Source organism: Pseudophryne corroboree, chromosome 4 (assembly GCF_028390025.1).
Source record: "Pseudophryne corroboree isolate aPseCor3 chromosome 4, aPseCor3.hap2, whole genome shotgun sequence".
Lineage (NCBI taxonomy): Eukaryota > Metazoa > Chordata > Amphibia > Anura > Myobatrachidae > Pseudophryne > Pseudophryne corroboree.
This window is the reverse complement of record NC_086447.1, coordinates 85,890,261-85,909,683: the sequence shown is the minus strand read 5'-3', so window position 1 is coordinate 85,909,683 and position 19,423 is coordinate 85,890,261. Positions and strand designations below refer to the sequence as shown.

At 51.5% G+C, this 19,423-nt stretch overlaps 1 protein-coding gene across 1 annotated transcript in view; it reads left to right on the top strand.

Annotated features, from left to right (window-relative positions):
- The window catches only part of LOC134908950 (24-hydroxycholesterol 7-alpha-hydroxylase), a 182,836-nt gene that overhangs the window by 107,907 nt on the left and 55,506 nt on the right, over positions 1-19,423 (top strand). The gene's annotated exons all lie outside the window — the stretch shown is intronic.

Sequence of the window (19,423 nt, the reverse complement as noted above, 5' to 3'; positions counted from 1 at the left end):
GGCTAGGTGAGGGTCATCCCAGGCGTCCGCCTCAGAGCCCGAATTTCACCTATTGGCACTCTCGCACCAGGTGGAAATTCTACCAGGCACCGGCGTGCAAGGCTCACCGTTCGCCCTGAAGGAAGGGAGACAGATAGGGACACACACAGAAGGAACACACAGACCGATGTTACTCACCGTCCTACGTCTTGTACTCCGATCTTAGAATAATGGAATATTTCCTGTACACCACACACAGCGCAAAAATGTCAGATGTTAAAGGGCCGCCCCAAGACTAATTACCCCTGTATAGATGCCTCTCTCCAGACACCACAAATACAAGCGAAAGAAAATAATAGGAGTAAGAAATCACAAGGCGCCACCAATTCAGTATATAGTACTACATTAAAATCATACGTCCCTTTTGTGGCTGAAATTCAATTTCATGCGTCCAGGCTTTCCCTCTTATTCATTGGACAGATTTATCCATGGATATGCAAAATTAGTACTCCGATCTTCTCCACTTACAGGTCCCTGTAAGGAGGCATAGAGAGAAACAGCCATGCAGTGCCTAGAACTACCCTAGTGTGCGTCCGCTACACTAGCTACATAAACAGAGCCCTCAAACTAGCTCGTGTGAGTGGTGCAACACAACTATGCACAAACTTAAACAACACAGACACTTTGCCCTGCACGGTAACAACATACATCACAATATCGGAATACAAGATCACACGGTGCTGTCCCTTTAGATCCCTACCTGCAGTCTGGGGGGTGGGCACCACACAGACTACCCACCTCCTGTACCTTCCCTTATGTGGGCCACAGGCCAAGCGAGCCTGCCTACCTAATCACCTCAGGGTGGCCTGGACCTAGTGCCCAGTGCCACCTTTATTTACCTCTGGGGAACACTTATTCACTGGGCCTAGCGCCCCCTGACTGCACACAGGCCGGAGGCCTGACTTCACCCACGGGCCTAGCGCCCGCCTAACTTGTCACCCGTTGGGTGACCTGGGCCTAGTGCCCAGGGTCACCTTATGCTGCCCTAATTGCCAGAATACTGTCACAACTGAGGGTTTAGGCTGACGGGAGGAAGCCTCAGTTGTAGGGGCTGAGATGAAGTTAAACCTGGGAGGTTTAATCAGACCCCTGGACATGTAAGTGCAGATTGATTACCCGAAGGTGTGACCAGGACAACCAATTTAAAATTCAAAATAAAAGTTTATTTAACAGACTCCGTGAAATGACAAGCAGCATTCAAAGTAAATCAAAGACAGTGGCAAATAACACAGTTCCTGGATCACATAACCATAGGAGGTATCTCAGAGCACTGGTAGGTATAGAACAGATGTAAAAGTCCTTTGATGGAATCACCTTACCAGGCCTGGTTGTAGTAGTGGAGATAGCCGAGGAACATGCCAGTAGTTGTAACAGGTGAATCTGTAACTTGAGTATGCTGCTGTATCAGCTGGATGGAACCAGCCAGGTGGTAAGACACGGAGTGGATGCTGAGTGGAATCAGCCGGGTGATGAAACACAGAGTGAATGCTGAATGGAATCAGCCAGGTACTAAAGTCATGGAGTGGATGCTGGATGGAACCAGCCAGGTGATGAATACAGAGTGAATGATGCGAGATGCTAGGGAGCATAGAAACAGAATAGCTGATAAATGATTACCGGTGGTAGTGGATACTGCTGGTAAGATAGGATCCGCTGGATCAGCACCGGTGTTTAGTAGAAGCTGAAATCTGTTGAAAGCTGGCTGCTGGAAACAGATTGAAGATAGCTGGAAACTTGGACAGCCACGGAAGACTGTAGAGTCAGGCTGCGCCGCAAGATGGAAAGCAGGTGCGGGTCTCTTTGTGGATGCTGGAGACAGGAACTGGAACCTGGAGAAACAAACCACAGGAGAGAGAGACTGGAACAAGGTATGACATTCAAAGCACTGACATCTATCTGGCCCAGACACAGGATACTTATACCTGCTGCTATGCAGGCATTGGCTAGGCAATTATGCAGATTCCAGAGATGGTGGATTGGAGGAATTGGAGCATGTGATCAAATCCAACATGGCTGCGCCCATGCTGGAACCCGGAGGGAAAACTAGTTTGAAATGAAATGTGCAAACATAGTGATAATGGCGGCGCCGGCTGCGGAGGACAGGAGACGCCAGATGACTGTTATATGCTGAGACACTTGGAGAGCAGCAGAGGCCGCGGCAGGCATGATACACTATACTGAGAACCTGCAGCAATAACATAGGAACGGCCACGGAGGACGGGAGACGCCATGTTGGATTCAAACATGGCGCCGCTGTGATAGTGTCTCAGAATGACAGGAGGGATGTGCAGAGTGTTGACACAGATGAGATCCGGACTTCGAACGCTGGGCCAGTCTCAGAAGACACCTAAACGGCAGGTAATGGCGTCCAGATACCCGGATCGTGACAGCACCCCCCCCCCCCCTCCTTTAGGAGTGGCCCCAGGACACTTCTTAGGCTTTAAAGGAAACTTTGAGTGGAAATTTCGGACCAAGGCAGGAGCATGGACGTCTGAGGCATTGGTCCAAGAGCGTTCTTCAGGACCATAGCCCTTCCAGTCAATGAGATACTGTAACTGACCGTAACGGAAACGTGAGTCCAAAATCTTGGCCACCTCGTACTCGACTCCCCGTTGAGTCTGAACTTTGGGAGCTGGAGGAAGTGTGGAATGAAACCGATTCAGGATCAGCGGTTTCAACAAGGAAACATGAAATGTCCTGGGTATTTTCAAGAAGGGTGGTAACTGTAATCTGTAGGCAACAGGATTGATGACTTGTTCAATCTTGAAGGGACCGATGTAGCGAGGTGCAAATTTCATGCTGGGAACTCTCAACCTCAAATTCTTCGTGGACAACCACACACGATCACCCACCTTGAGAGCAGGAACCGCTCTACGCTTCCTATCGGCAAACTTCTTATACCTGGATGAGGCTTTAAGCAGGGCTGCGCGGACGTTCTTCCAGTTATTTGAAAACTGACGCAAGGTGACATCCACTGGTGGAACAGAAGTTGCGGGAAGCGGTTGAAATTCTGTGACTTTAGGGTGGAATCCATAATTGATGAAGAATGGTGTCGAAGAAGATGAGGAATGGTATTGATTGTTGTGGCTGAACTCGGCCCAAGGAAGGAGTTGAACCCAGTCATCTTGAGAGGAAGACACATATATACGGAGGAAGGCCTCCAAGTCCTGATTCACCCTCTCGGTTTGACCATTGGTCTGAGGATGGTAAGCTGTGGAAAACTTTAACTTGACTTGGAGGGCTTGACACAAACTTCGCCAAAATTTGGCTACAAATTGTACTTCACGATCCGAGATGATCTCTTCAGGAAGACCGTGAAGTCGGAAGATCTCTTGTATAAACACTTGAGCCAACTTGGAAGCTGACGGAAGACCGGTGAGAGGGATGAAATGTGCCATCTTGGTGAACCGGTCAACTACCACCCAGATGGTATTAAACTTGTTGCAGATAGGTAGATCGGAAACAAAGTCCATCGACAAATGGGTCCATGGTCGATGGGGAACAGATAATGGAACCAGTTGCCCCGCAGGCGACTGGCGGGAGACTTTGTGTTGGGCACACTTTGGGCAGGAGGCAATAAATTCCATAACGTCCTTCTTCAGAGTTGTCCACCAGTAGGACCTAGAGATAAATTCAAGGGTTTTCTGAATGCCTGTATATCCAGCAAAACGGGAAGCATGGGCCCAATGCATGAGCTTCTTCCTTAGAACTGGCTTAACAAAACTTTTCCCTGGTGGGGGCGTAGAGTCCATCCCTACCGTGGAGAATGCCAACGGATTAATAATAGGATGCTTGTCTGCAGACTCGGACTCATTTTCTTGCTCCCATGAGCGGGAAAGGGCATCGGCCTTACGATTCTGAGAACCCGGACAGAACTGGAGTTTAAAGTCAAACCTAGAGAAGAAAAGTGCCCATCTGGCCTGACGAGGATTCAGACATTGTGCGCCTTTAAGATATAAAAGATTTTTGTGGTCGGTAAGTATGGTGATTGAGTGGGAAGCTCCCTCCAACAGGTATCTCCACTCCTCCAGAGCGAGCTTGATGGCTAGCAACTCCTGATCGCCAATGGCATAGTTGCGCTCAGCTGGGGAGAACTTCCGGGAGAAGAAACTGCAAGGATGTAGATGTCCATCTTTGGCCCTCTGGGATAACACCGCTCCTACTCCAACGGAGGAGGCATCTACCTCTAAGATAAAAGGAGAGTCGGTGTCAGGCTGTTTCAGAACTGGTGCAGAGATGAACCGTTGCTTCAAAAAGGTGAAAGGCCTGCGTAGCTTCCTCGGACCACTTGGACGGATTAGCACCTTTCTTGGTTAATGCAGTGATAGGCGCCACAATGGTGGAAAAGTCTCGTATAAACTTTCTATAATAATTGGCGAACCCTAAGAACCTCTGGACCCCTTTGAGGGTTAAGGGTATAGGCCAATTCTGGATTGCTTGGAGTTTCTCAGGATCCATCTCTAGTCCGGAACCGGACACAATGTAACCTAGAAACGGAATGGTTTTAACTTCAAACACACACTTCTCCAATTTACAATAGAGGTGATTGACACGGAGACGGGAAAGAACCTCCTTTACCCAGAAACGATGATCTTCTAGATTATTAGCAAAGATGAGGATGTCATCTAGATAAACCACGACATGGCGGTATAAGATGTCCCTGAAGATCTCATTCACGAAGTGCTGGAAGACTGCTGGAGTGTTGCTCAATCCGAAGGGCATGACGAGGTACTCATAATGTCCGTCACGGGTGTTAAAGGCGGTCTTCCACTCGTCACCCTCACGGATTCGGATGAGATTGTAGGCACCCCTCAAGTCCAGCTTTGTGAAAATGGTTGCACCACTAACTCTATCAAAGAGCTCTGTAATCAAGGGTAAAGGGTATCGGTTCTTGACGGTAATGTCGTTCAGACCTCTGTATTCGATGCACGGATGCAGACCACCATCTTTCTTCTTAACGAAGAAGAAGCCTGCGCCGGCTGGAGAAGAAGATGGTCGGATGAAACCCTTCGCCAGGTTCTCTTTGATGTACTCTTCCATGGAGTGTGTCTCAGGCAGAGACAACGGATAAGTTCGGCCTCGCGGTGGAACCTTCCCTGGAATGAGGTCGATTGGGCAGTCCCATTCTCTATGAGGAGGTAGGATATCAGCAGAGGCTTTACTGAACACGTCCGTGAAGTCTTGATATGGAGGAGGCGGAACATCAGATGACCTGGGGAAGGAAGAACAGGAAGAACTTTGGCTAAACAAGTCTCAGCACAGGAGGAACCCCATGCCAGTATTTGCGTAGTCGACCAGTCAATCGATGGGTTGTGGAGACGGAGCCATGGAAGGCCTAAAACCACTGGATGTGTGGCTCTTGGAATCACTAGAAAAGAAATATACTCAGAATGAAGAACTCCCACTCTCAGACGAACTGGAAGAGTCCTTAAGGAAATGACTGCGTCAAAAATCTTGCTGCCATCCACGACAGTCAAAGAGATGGACGAGGACAGTCTCTCGGTGGGTAGGGACCACCGTTTAACATAAGCTTCGGTTATGAAATTCCCAGCTGCTCCGGAATCAAGGAGGGCAATGACGTTCCTGTAACGTTGAGCAATTTGGAGCGACACTGGGAGGTTACAATCATGAGGAGATGGAGAGGAGATCATTACTCCTAGCCGGCCCTCTCCTTGGCGAGCTAGGGTCTGGAGTTTTCCCGAAAGTTTGGCACAGGCGTTGATAGTGTGCGACGGAGCTGCACAGTAGAGACATAGAGACTCGGAGAGGCGTCTTCGGCGCTCAGCGGGAGATAGACGGGAACGACCAATTTGCATAGGCTCATCCTTGGATGGAGATGGTTGACGAGGAGGAGGAGCAGAAGATTTAGGAGCGGATGATCTTCCTCGCTCGGTTGCTCTCTCTCTGAACCGTAGATCAACCTTCGTGCATAGTGAAATTAGCTCATCCAACTTAGAAGGCAAGTCTCTGGTAGCTAACTCATCTTTAATGCGTTCTGACAGGCCATGCCAGAATGCAGCATATAGGGCCTCGTCGTTCCAGGCCAGTTCAGATGCCAGGATTTTGAACTGTATAAGATACTGTCCCACAGTACGTGTTCCCTGGCGTAGACGGAGAATCTCAGATGAAGCAGAGGAAACCCGGCCTGGCTCGTCGAAGATGCGCCTGAATGATGCTACAAAGTCAGTATAGGAGGACAGCAGGGGATCAGATTTCTCCCATAACGGTGATGCCCAATCAAGGGCTGAGCCACTGAAAAGAGAAATAATATAAGCAACTTTGGTACGGTCACTGGGGAAGTTGCCAGGTTGAAGCTCAAAATGGATTTCACATTGGTTGAGATCCGTCAAATTTTGCTGGCGTTGGAAGATGAAGACGTGGTATGGAAATGGGTAAGGTGGGTGGGGTTACAGCTGGAGTCACTGTGGTGGACGCACCAGACGTGCCAGGTCCACGGAGGGTCGTCTGAATCCCATCCAGCCGAGTAGAGAGATCCTGGAGACAGCGGATGGTGTGACCTTGTGCAGCCTCCTGATGTTCGAGTCTGGCTGCCAGTTCTTGCATAGGTCTAGCCGCTTGATCCTGGTCTCCGGCTGGATTCATATGGTCATTGCTTACTGTCACAACTGAGGGTTTAGGCTGACGGGAGGAAGCCTCAGTTGTAGGGGCTGAGATGAAGTTAAACTTGGGAGGTTTAGGAACATGCCAGTAGTTGTAACAGGTGAATCTGTAACTTGAGTATGCTGCTGTATCAGCTGGATGGAACCAGCCAGGTGGTAAGACACGGAGTGGATGCTGAGTGGAATCAGCCGGGTGATGAAACACAGAAAGAATGCTGAATGGAATCAGCCAGGTACTAAAGTCACGGAGTGGATGCTGGATGGAACCAGCCAGGTGATGAACACAGAGTGAATGATGTGAGATGCTAGGGAGCATAGAAACAGAATAGCTGATAAATGATTACCGGTGGTAGTGGATACTGCTGGTAAGATAGGATCCGCTGGATCAGCACCGGTGTTTAGTAGAAGCTGAAATCTGTTGAAAGCTGGCTGCTGGAAACAGATTGAAGATAGCTGGAAACTTGGACAGCCACGGAAGACTGTAGAGTCAGGCTGCACCGCAAGATGGAAAGCAGGTGCGGGTCTCTTTGTGGATGCTGGAGACAGGAACTGGAACCTGGAGAAACAAACCACAGGAGAGAGAGACTGGAACAAGGTATGACATTCAAAGCACTGACATCTATCTGGCCCAGACACAGGATACTTATACCTGCTGCTATGCAGACATTGGCTAGGCAATTATGCAGATTCCAGAGATGGTGGATTGGAGGAATTGGAGCATGTGATCAAATTCAACATGGCTGCGCCCATGCTGGAACCCGGAGGGAAAACTAGTTTGAAATGAAATGTGCAAACATAGTGATAATAGCGGCGCCGGCCGCGGAGGACAGAAGACGCCAGATGACTGTTATATGCTGAGACACTTGGAGGGCAGCAGAGGCCGCGGCAGGCATGATACACTATACTGAGAACCTGCAGCAATAACACAGGAACGGCGGCGGAGGACGGGAGACGCCATGTTTGGATTCAAACATGGCGCCGCTGTGATAGTGCCTCAGAATGACAGGAGGGATGTGCAGAGTGTTGACACAGACGAGATCCGGACTTGGAACGCTGGGCCAGTCTCAGAAGACACCTAAACGGCAGGTAATGGCGTCCAGATACCCGGATTGTGACAAATACACTAGGGCCTAATGCCCTCTAATGTCCCACAGGCCTATTGCCTGATATGCCCCTCAAGCCTAATGCCCGCCTATCAGGGCCACGGGCGGGGGGGTCCCCCGACTACACGGGCCAGGAGGGCCCAACTAAATGTCCCCCATGGGCCAGGAGGGCCCGACTAAATGTCCCCCACGGGCCAGGAGGGCCCGACTGTGCCCACGGGCCGGGAGGTCCCGACTACGTGCCCACAGGCCGGGAGGGCCTGACTGTGCCCACGGGCCTAATGCCCAAACACCTGGTGGTCTAGGGAGGAGTGGGTACAGGGGCACCTGAGAAGGGCCTACCTGACCCGCTGGGAGAGGCACCAGGGGGGAGCTTCGTCAGCTCTTTTCCTTTCCACCCCTGGTGACCTCTCCGGCGCTCCTTTTCAATCTTCGGCCGCTGGCCCGTCATGGCCAGCGGCGCCGCCGTCGCCTCGCCGCGTCCAGCCGCCGCTGGACATTTCCTTTTCCGGGACTGGAGTCTTCAGGCCTCTTCCGCGGCCACCCGAGCTCTTCGGCGCTCTTCCGCGCACCCTCCGTCGTCGGCTCCCACGAGGCGTCATCTTTTCCCGCACTCCTGCGTGCGGTCTCCTCTTCTGGCTCCCGCCCGGCATCTGACGTCAGATGCCGGGGGCGGGGCCTGTGACGCGGCGAGCGCCGATTGGCTCGCCGCGCCCGCTTCTGATTGGCAAGCGCCCCGCGAGCCACGATTGGCTCGCGGACGGCGCCGGATTCAAAAAGCCGCGTGCGGCGCTTCTCATTGTCGGCCCAAGCAGCGCAAAGTTCAAAGCGCCGCCGCGCCGCTACCCGCCGCCGACAGCCTGGTGCAAGGAAACATCCGATCCCTGCACCAGACACCCGCCGCACATCCAGCGCTGGGGACAGACAAGCTGCCCCAGCGCTGTCCCCAGCCAGGGACCGCACCACCGACGTGCCCACAGGGCACATCTCTACACAAGTACGGCCTACCTCCCAACATGACCCTCTCTACGACACAATGCTCTGCTCCTGAACTTTTCTCTTCATTTATAATTGTCTGCACCTGTGTTGAACAGGTTAATGGATAAGAAAGGTGTTTCAGCACAGGTGATGGCACTCATACATTAAGAGGGAAGTCCAGGAGCAGAGCATTAGAGGGTCATGTTGGGAGGTATGTACAGGGAGAATATACAAACTCCACACAGTTAGGGCCATGGTGGAAATTGAACCCATGACCTCAGGGTAGATGCTAGAATCAAGTAAGCTAAGGGACCTTTTCCGTAAGGGGGAGGAGTTACGATGCAAGGGGGAGGAGCTAGGCCAGCGGGATAGTTCCTCTACTATCCACGCCACCAACTATTACCTTTAGTAATCAGGTGGCGAGCGAAGCGAGCCCGCGAGGGTACTTTTCGGGTACCCTGTTCACCCGTAGCTCCTCCCCCTGGTGACGTAGCTCCTCTCCTAGGTACGTCACAAGGTCCCTTCAGCCACTCCGATATAGAACCAACCATGACCTCAGTGCTGTGAGGCAGTAATTATGCTAACCATTACACTGTCCGTACCATTTACACATCTTCAACACAAATGCTGTTCTCTTATATCATGCACCTATTTAAGTCCTATTGTACCGAATTGTCATGGCTGAGCACTAACCTTAGTGTACACTGTGAGGCTGCACATTCTGCTATTTATGGTAGGAGCTGATCAGGTCATTCAGCCTAAATGTAAGGTAATCCAGTGATACAGAGCAGGAACAAGTCATCCAGTTAGACTTAAGAGCCGTCGGCTTACGTTTAGGGTGTGTCCAGGGCCGGCAACAGAAATCTCGGGGCCCCGTACAGTGATATCTGTGGGGCCCCATCTAATTTTATATATATATATATATATATATCCACACACAGAGGCTCCAGCAGGGGCTATGCTGCAGACAAGATCAGCACTCCATTCATAGCATAAAGTTATTTAATGTCATCCAAAACACGACTAGTGCAAAGTCAGCATATGTCATATTGGAATATTCTCACAAATAACATCCATGCTGGGGACATGTGTCCAACCCAGCTGTGGCTCCCTCAGTCTGTCTGTACCCAATGACTACATGCTGCATTCCCAGCTCCCCTACCCTATGCCAAAGCAATATATACCCTCATCAATCCACTCTTACCCCGGGGAGAGATTCACCTGCGCTGCACTTTCCACTATCCAGACCCGCACACCACACAGCAGGTACCATGCGGCCCTCACACCCCACCAGAAGAGGCCAGCACAGGGCACAGGAATCCTGCCCAGCGGAGCTGCTGCCATGTCCCATAACTGCTTGCAACAGATAGGGACCCGGAATAGCAGGTGCACACTTGTGCCGCATAATGACTGTGTGTAAGAGGCTCCTTTCACTCTGAGGCTCCATTGTAGAGAGAGCACACCCCCTTTTTCATTTTGTACTTTTGTACTGAGCCCTTAGGGAGCTCTGGCACTCTCCACATGGCCAGCTGTCTCAGTCCTATACAGCGCAGACTTGCTACCCCCGCCCTCCTGTTTACTCTGAGGCTGCACCCACACCACCTACAGCTCGCTGCCCTATTTGGACAAGACGACTCACATCCCTGACGGTCACTAAGTGGCATATCCTTGGGGCCCCCTCTGACCCTTGGGGCCCGGTACAGTTGTCCCCTTTGACCCCCCCTGTCGCCGGCCCTGGGTGTGTCTGAGTTTTAGCGAGTGCCCACGGAGCCTTTTTATAGATTTGTACAATTTTTGAAAGATGCAGATGATCATCATGGACCGTGACTAAGTATTATTATTATTGCATGTAAATATTACTCTGTGTATTTCCACATTCAGCCAGCAGATGGCAGCGGTGCTTTTCAGGATTTATGAGCCCTGTGAATACCTTTGTACACTGATTTAAGGTTATTTTGTGCCTATGGAATGTTAAACATGGCACTGAAGGGGACGTGGCCTAGCACTGAAAGAGAGCAGTCGCAGCATCTCTGAGCTCCTGCTCTTATTCTGATTAAACTGCCCTTTTGGCTCGTTTTTTTTCCCTCTCTCTCTCTTACATCCTAGAGGATGCTAGGTACTCTGTAAGGACCATGGGGTATAGATGGGCTCCGCAGGAGACATGGGCACTCTAAGACTTTAGATGGGTGTGAACTGGCTCCTCCCTCTATGCCCCTCCTCCAGACCTCAGTTAGATCCTGTGCCCAGAGGAGACTGGATGCACTGCAGGGGAGCTCTACTGAGTTTCTCTGAAAAGACTTTTGTTAGGTTTTTTATTTTCAGGGAGCACTGCTGGCAACAGGCTCCCTGCTTCGTGAGACTGAGGGGAGAGAAGCAGACCCACTTTCCTGGACTGATGGGCTCTGCTTCTTAGGCTACTGGACACCATTAGCTCCAGAGGGTCGGAACACTGGTGTCGTCCTCGCTGTTCGTCCCGGAGCCGCGCCGCCGTCCTCCTCCTCACAGAGCCGGAAGATAGAAGCCGGGTGAGTATAAGAAGAAAGAAGACTTCACAGGCGACAGAAGACTTCAGATCTTGTGAGGTACCGCTGCGCGCCATTGCTGCCACACTCACACACTCATAAGGCACAGTAAGGGTGCAGGGCGCAGGGGGGGTGCCCTGGGCAGCAATAATTACCTCCAAAGGACACTGGCACAGGTATCGGATACTGCAGAGGCAGTATATTATAAAACCCCCGCCAGTATAAAAAATTGAGTGGGATCGAAGCCCGCCGTCGAGGGGGCGGAGCTTGATCCCCCAGCACTAACCAGCGCCATTTTCTCCACAACAAGCTGCAGAGAAGCTGTTCCCCGACTCTCCCCTGCTGAACCAAGTACAGAGGGCAAAATTGAGGGGGGGGGGACACATTTATTTGGCGCAAAAAGTGTATAATATATCCATATAAAAGCGCCATACAGACTGGGACTTTGTTTCCAGTATCCAGTGGCGCTGGGTGTGTGCTGGCATACTCTCTCTCTGTCTCTCCAAAGGGCCTTATTGGGGGGCTGTCCCCATATTTGTATATCCCAGTGTGTCTGGGGTTGTCAGTATGTGTGTGTCGCATACTTGCCTACCCTCCCGGTATGGCCGGGAGGCTCCCGAAAATCGGGTGACCCTCCCGGCCCCCCGGAAAGGTGGGCAAGCCTCCCGCTTTCCCCCTCGGCCGCCCGCAACAGAGAACAAGCGGGCGGCTATGCAGTGCCTCTTTTCTCGGCACAGCACAGCGGGGGGCGGAGTCACGATGACGCGACCGTGATGGAACGCCCCCGGACCGCCCATCCTGCTGCCGGTCACGCCCCCAACCCGCCTATCCTGCTGCCGGCCACGCCCCCCATACACCTACAACGCTGCCTCCTCCCGGAGGAGGAGGCAGCAAAGTAGGTAAGCATGGTGTGTCGGCATATGTGAACAGAAGGCTCGTCTAGGGAGGAGGCAGAGCAGATGATTGTGGTGTCTCCGTCGCCACCGCCGACACCTGATTGATTGGATATGTGGAATGTTTTAAATGCAAATGTGACTTTATTACATAAATGATTGGACAAAGCAGAGTCCAGGGAAAAAGCAGCGAGTCAATCCATGGCTTTGACTGTGTCACAAGGCCCTTCGGGGTCTCATAAACGTCCTCTTTCCCAGATAGCAGACACTGATACCGACACGGATTCTGACTCCAGTGTCGACTATGATGATGCAAGGTTACACCCAAGGGTGGCCAAGAGTATTCATTATAGGATTATTGCAATAAAAGATGATTTGCATATCACAGAGGACCCCTCTGTACCTGACACGAGGGTCTGCATGTTTAAGGAATAGAAACCTGCGGTAACGTTTCCCCCATCTCATGAGCTGAACGCATTATTGGAAAAAGCTTGGGAAACTCCGGACAAGAAACTGCACATTCCCAAGAGAATTATTATGGCGTATCCTTTCCCCTCACAGGACAGGTTATGGTAGGAATCCTCGCCCACGGTGGACAATGCTTTGACGCGCTTGTCCAAAAAGGTGGCGCTACCGTCTCCAGACACGGCAGCCCTCAAGGATCCTGCTGATCGCAGACAGGAACCTACCTTAAAATCAATTTATACACATACGGGTGCCCTGCTCAGACCAGCAGTAGCGTCGGCATGAATGGGTAGCGCAATTGCAGCGTGGGCAGATAACTTGTCATCTGACATTGACACCCTAGATAAAGATAGCATTTTGTTGACCTTGGGTCACATTAAAGACGCAGCGTTATATATGAGAGAGGCTGCGAGAGATATTGGGCTGTTGGTTTCAAGAGCCAATGCCATGGCAATTTCTGCTAGAAGGTCCCTGTGGACCCGCCAATGGACAGGTGATGCCGATTCAAAGAGACATATGGAGACTTTACCTTACAAGGGTGAGGTTTTATTTGGGGAGGGACTGGGGCTCCGCTGAGGGAGTCCGCACCGATGGGGGCACGTCTTCGACACTTCAGCCAGGTCTGGGTTCAGTCGGATTTGGATCCTTGGGCGGTCGAAATTGTATCCCAAGGCTACAAACTGGAGTTCAAAGAAGTGCCTCCTCGACGATTTTTCAAATCTGCTTTGCCAGCTTCTCCCCCAGAGAGGGAAATAATTTCAGCTGCCATACAAAAGCTGTGTCAACAGCAAGTGATTATCAAGGTTCCCCTAATGCAACAGGGGAAGGGATATTGGCCCTCATTCCGAGTTGTTCGCTCTGTAAATTTCTTCGCATCGCAGCGATTTGCCACTTAGTGCGCATGTGCAATGTCCGCACTGCGACTGCGCCAAGTAAATTTGCTAAGAAGTTTGGATTTTTACTCACGGCTTTTTCATCGCTCAGGCGATCGTAATGTGATTGACAGGAAGTGGGTGTTACTGGGCGGAAACAGGCCGTTTTATGGGCGTGTGGGAAAAAACGCTACCGTTTCTGGGAAAAACGTGGGAGTGGCTGGAGAAACGGAGGAGTGTCTGGGCGAACGCTGGGTGTGTTTGTGACGTCAAACCAGGAACGACAAGCACTGAACTGATCGCACTGGCAGAGTAAGTCTCGAGCTACTCAGAAACTGCACAGAGATGTCTTATCGCAATGTTGCGAATCTTTCGTTCGCAATATTAAGAAGCTAAGATTCACTCCCAGTAGGCGGCGGCTTAGCGTGTGCAATGCTGCTAAAATCGGCTTGCGAGCGAACAACTCGGAATGAGGGCCATTATTCAACCCTATTTGTGGTCCCGAAGCCAGATGGCTCGGTCAGACCCATTCTGAATCTAAAATCCCTGAACCTGTATTTGAAAAGGTTAAAATTCAAGATGGAATCTCTCCGGGCAGTGATCTCCAGCCTGGAGGGGGGGGGGGATATTTTATGGTATCGCTAGACATAAAGGATGCATACCTTCATGTCCCCATTTATCCCCCTCATCAGGCGTACCTGAGATTCGCTGTACAGGATTGTCATTACCGGCCCCGAGAATTTTCACCAAGGTAATGGCGGAAATGATGGTGCTCCTGTGCAGGCAAGGGGTCACAATTATCCCATACTTGGACGATCTCCTGATAAAAGCGAGATCGAGAGATCAGTTACTGAAAAGCGTGTCGCTCTCCCTGAGAGTGCTACAGCAACACGGCTGGATTCTAAATCTACCAAAGTCGCAGTTGATTCCGAAGACTCGGCTATCATCTTTGGGCATGGTTCTGGACACGGAAAAGAAGAGGGTTTTTCTCCCAACGGAAAAAGCCCAGGAACTCCAGAACATGGTCAGGGACCTGCTAAGACCAAAAAGAGTGTCAGTTCATCAATGCACTCAAGTATTGGGAAAGATGGTGGCGGCCTACCAGGCCATCCCCTTCGGCAGGTTCCATGCGAGGACGTTTCAGTGGGACCTTCTGGACAAGTGGTCGCGGTCCCATCTACAAATACAGTGCTGGAATTAAGGGCCATATACAACGACCTACAACAAGCAGAGAATCTTCTTCGCAACCTACCCTTTCTGATTCAGTCAGACAATGTCACAGCCGTGGCGTATGTAAACCGCCAAGGCGGGACAAGGAGCAGAGCAGCAATGGCAGAAGCCACCAGGATTCTTCGCTGGGCGGAAAATCACGTAAGCGCTCTGTCAGCAGTCTTCATTCCGGGAGTTGACAACTGGGAAGCAGACTTCCTCAGCAGACACGATCTCCATCCAGGAAAGTGGGGACTTCATCAAGAAGTTTTTGCAGAGATAACAAGTCGTTGGGGACTTCCTCAAATAGACATGATGGTGTCACGCCTCAACAAAAAGCTTCGGACGTATTGTTTCAGGTCGAGGGACCCTCAGGCAGTGGCGGTGGACGCCCTAGTGACACCATGGGTGTTTCTGTCGGTCTATGTGTTCCCTCCACTTCCACTCATCTCAAAAATATTGAGAATCATAAGACGCACAAGAGTGCAGACAATACTCATTGTTCCAAATTGGCCTCGAAGGGCCTGGTATTCAGATCTTCAGGAAATGCTCACAGAAGATCCGTAGCCTCTTCCTCCCAGGGAGGACTTGTTGCAACAGGGGCTATGTGTGTTCCAAGACTTACCGCGGTTACGTTTGATGGCATGGCGGTTGAACACCAAATCCTAGCTAGGAAAGGTATTCCGGGGGAAGTCATCTCTACTCTGATCAAAGCTACGAAGGAGGTGACGACGAATCATTATCACCGTATCTGGAGGAAATATGTATCTTGGTGTGAAGCCAAGAATGCTCCTACGGAGGATTTCCATCTGGGACGTTTTCTCCACTTTCTACAGACAGGAGTGAACATGGGCCTGAAGTTAGGCTCCATTAAGGTGCAGATTTCGGCCTTATCTATATTCTTTCAGAAGGAATTGGCTTCTTTCCCAGAAGTTCAGACTTTTGTAAAGGGAGTGCTGCACATCCAACCTCCTTTTGTGCCCCCAGTGACACCATGGGACCTTAACATGGTGTTACAGTTCCTTAAATCACACTGGTTTGAACCTCTTCAAACGGTTGAATTAAAATTTCTCACTTGGAAAGTGGTCATGTTGTTGGCCTTGGCATCTGCGAGGCGGGTGTCCGAATTGGCGGCTTTGTCTCACAAGAGCCCCTATCTGATTTTCCATGTGGATCGAGCAGAGTTGAGAACTCGTCCTCAATTTCTGCCTAAGGTGGTTTCGTCGTTTCATATGAACCAACCTATTGTGGTGCCGGTGGCTACGGGAGACTTGGAGGATTCCAAGCTCCTTGATGTAGTCAGGGCCTTAAAATTTATGTAGCCAGGACAGCTCGAGTTAGGAAAACAGAGGCACTGTTTGTCCTGTATGCAGCCAACAAAGTTGGCACTCCTGCTTCTAAGCAGACTATTGCTCGCTGAATCTGTAACACGATTCAGCAGGCTCATTCTACGGCTGGATTGCCATTACCTAATTCGGTAAAGGCCCATTCCACTAGGAAGGTGGGCTCTTCTTGGGCGGCTGCACTCTCTCGCCCGATCTGGAGCTTTGGTATAATCCCCATGGTCCTTACGTAGTCCCCAGCATCCTCTAGGACGTAAGAGAAAATATGATTTTAAACCTACCGGTAAATCTTTTTCTCCTAGTCCGTAGAGGATGCTGGGCGCCCGTCCCAGTGCGCACTATTTCTGCAAGGCTTGTATATAGTTGTTGCTTACGTAAGGGTTATGTTACAGTTTAGATCAGTCTCTGGCTGATGCTGTTTTGTTCATACTGTTAACTGGTTTCGTATATTCCATGTTGTACGGTGTGGATGGTGTGGGCTGGTATGTATCTTGCCCTTAGATTAACAAAAATCCTTTCCTCGTACTGTCCGTCTCCTCTGGGCACAGTTCTTTAACTGAGGTCTGGAGGAGGGGCATAGAGGGAGGAGCCAGTTCACACCCATCTAAAGCCCATCTATACCCCATGGTCCTTACGGAGTCCCCAGCATCCTCTACAGACTAGGAGAAAAAGATTTACCGGTAGGTTTAAAATCTTATTTTTCTTTTCCATTTTTTTCCCCATTCCTCCTGACTCCCTCCCTTACCCTCTGCTGCTGGCAGTACGCCCAGATAATACCGCGTATGCCGCTGCGACCCGCGGCCTACTCACTGATCCTCCACCGGGGCCTCGATTTTGGAGTCTGCCCGGCCGGAGCTCCGGGACAACCGTGACGAACGGACTTTTTCTGCCTGCCCCTTACCAACGCGGATCGGCTGTTGCGGGAGTGGAGCCCTGCTTATCTGGCCCTGTGTGTGACGCCCGGACTGGAGCTGACAACCGCGGCGGCTATCTCAACACCGCTGCTGCGGACCCGGCCGGCGGGACCTGTCCTAGCGGTGGCAGGAGCTTTACAGATCTCACCTACCTGCCTCCAGCTCCTTTGGCTCCCCGCACTGCCCTGAGGACCGCCCGTGCCTGCGACCAGCTTTGGGAACGCTCTCCATTGGACTGGGCCTTCTCCTACTGCGGCCTACCCTCCATCCGGAAGCCGGGACCTGACGCCCTGCGGCAGCTTAGAGGTGAGCTCCAGCGCAGCTGTGCGGCCGCAACGGTGCCTTCCGGTGGCCTGCACACTCTCACCCCCTCTCACTGCTTTTCCGGCTCCCACCGTGCCTCTCTCTGCAAGCCCCCTGGTGACCTGCTGGCTGCTGCCTCCGTGCCGCACTGGACACAGTGCCTTCTGGTGGTCTGCGGCCTTCCCGCTCCCCGGGGACCGGGACCTCGAGTTGGCGGTGCCCCCGCCGTGGTCTTCCAGGGCACGCACTCTACATCTGCTAATGGCTCGGACCCCTGCATTGGCCCCCTCCTCCAAGCTCCTACCTGCCCTGGTGGTCATAGGAGGCCCCTCTGCTGCTGCGGCCTGTACTCCGGCGGCCATCACTCCTCCACTGTTCCACTGCTACCTGGCCCTAGGGGTGCCTCGGTCACTGGCTGCCCCGTGGCCGGGCCTCACCTTGCGGGTGTGCTCCCTGTATTGGCCCTGGAGAGGGGTGAACAATCAAGGAACAACGCTGTATACCCTGCACCCATCATCCCTGATTATCTGGCTCCCTCTTGTGGTGTATAGTACTCACTGCATGGGTTTGTGTGCTCTCCAGTTATAATTGCCACCCACTCCGGCCTGCCTCTTCATACCATACAGACCCCTTACAGTGCAGTGTTTCCCTAACCCTGTCTCACCCACGGCTCTCTGTTGACTCTCATGACTCTCCCCTGAATCTGCTACTCCACCCCCCTGGTCCTGAGCCGAATTGCTGGAGCGCCCTTCCTACCTTCTATATTCCCGACTACCCCTATTTCCACCCATTCAAGATGCCTAGAGGTGGTAAAAAAATCCCAGGGGTCCGACCTCACACCCTTCCTTACTAAAAAAAGCACCCCGGCCAAGAGTAGATCCAATACTTCTGAACACTCTCACGGTCTCTCTGACTCCGATCCCGAAGACGACGATCTCACACCCCTCACCCGGCGGGACTTTCTCTTCCTCCTCAAGGAGGTCAGGGATGTTAAGACCTCAGTCCAAGCCCTCCACTCACTGAAGTCCGATATTGCGGAAATTGGCTCCAGAACTGATCAACCTGAAAGATGGGTGGAGGAGGCGGTGGCGTTCCAACAATCAGTCGAGACAGACTTCCACCAGATTCGTCAAGCTATTGCCCAGCTTCGGGAGGAGCATGAAGACCAGGATAATAGGGCAAGAAGAAACAATCTGAGGATTCGGGGTATCCCTGAGGAGATCGAAACGACCCACCTTGACCTTTACCTCAAGCGTCTCTTTACCCAGTTATCCCCTGGTACTCCTGAAGATCATCTCCTTCTAGACCGTGCTCACCAAGCCCTCCGACCTCGTTCGCAAGATTCTTCCCACCCCTGAGACGTCATTCTCGGAATGCATTAATTCACTGCAAAGGAGGCCATTATGAAAGAGGTTCATTGACTGTGCTCTGTTTCCTTTCAGAATGTCTCCCTACAGATCTTCCAAGATCTATCCCCGCTCACTCTGACCAAACGTAGAGACTTTAAACCCATCACTTCTTCGCTCTCTCAACACAACGTCAAGTACCGCTGGGGTTTTCTCTTCCGCATCTTGGTCTGGCATCAAGGAAAACTACTCACGGCAAGGAACCCATCTGAGGCCCAATCGTTGTTGTCCAAACTAGGCATTCATACCGACGTACAAGACTCTACTGCTGCACGCCTACCCCCACAAGAGCAGCGGAAGGCACCCCGCCCCCCCGCTCAGAGTGGTTTATGGTTCCAGCAGCTGTGGCCTCTCCAGCTCCGCCTCCAGTAACCTGATTTAGCCCCAAGCTTTCTATTTTGTAACCTTGTGTCTTTCTTCGTGACGACCTGCCACAGTCGTTCTCCTATTTGGGGAACTGTTTAACTTTAGATTTACCGTGTTCTGGTTTTACGATTCCTTAGTCGGTTCTCAATTATTATTATACTAACTTTTACTGCAATGTGATGCACTGTTTTTTCCATGTTTCTTTTTTCGCATCCCTTTTGTGTTCGAGCTCCATCTGCTCTTCAATCTTGTCTTCTTTTCTAGCCTTTTCCCTCAGGTTTTCCAGGGGAGGTCGGTCTCCCACCTTTTGCTACGCGCACTGTGATGCGTCACCTGGATGCCTTGCTGCGCCCCCTGGGGGCTTATAGCCCTCCAGCTGACCTAGGTGCC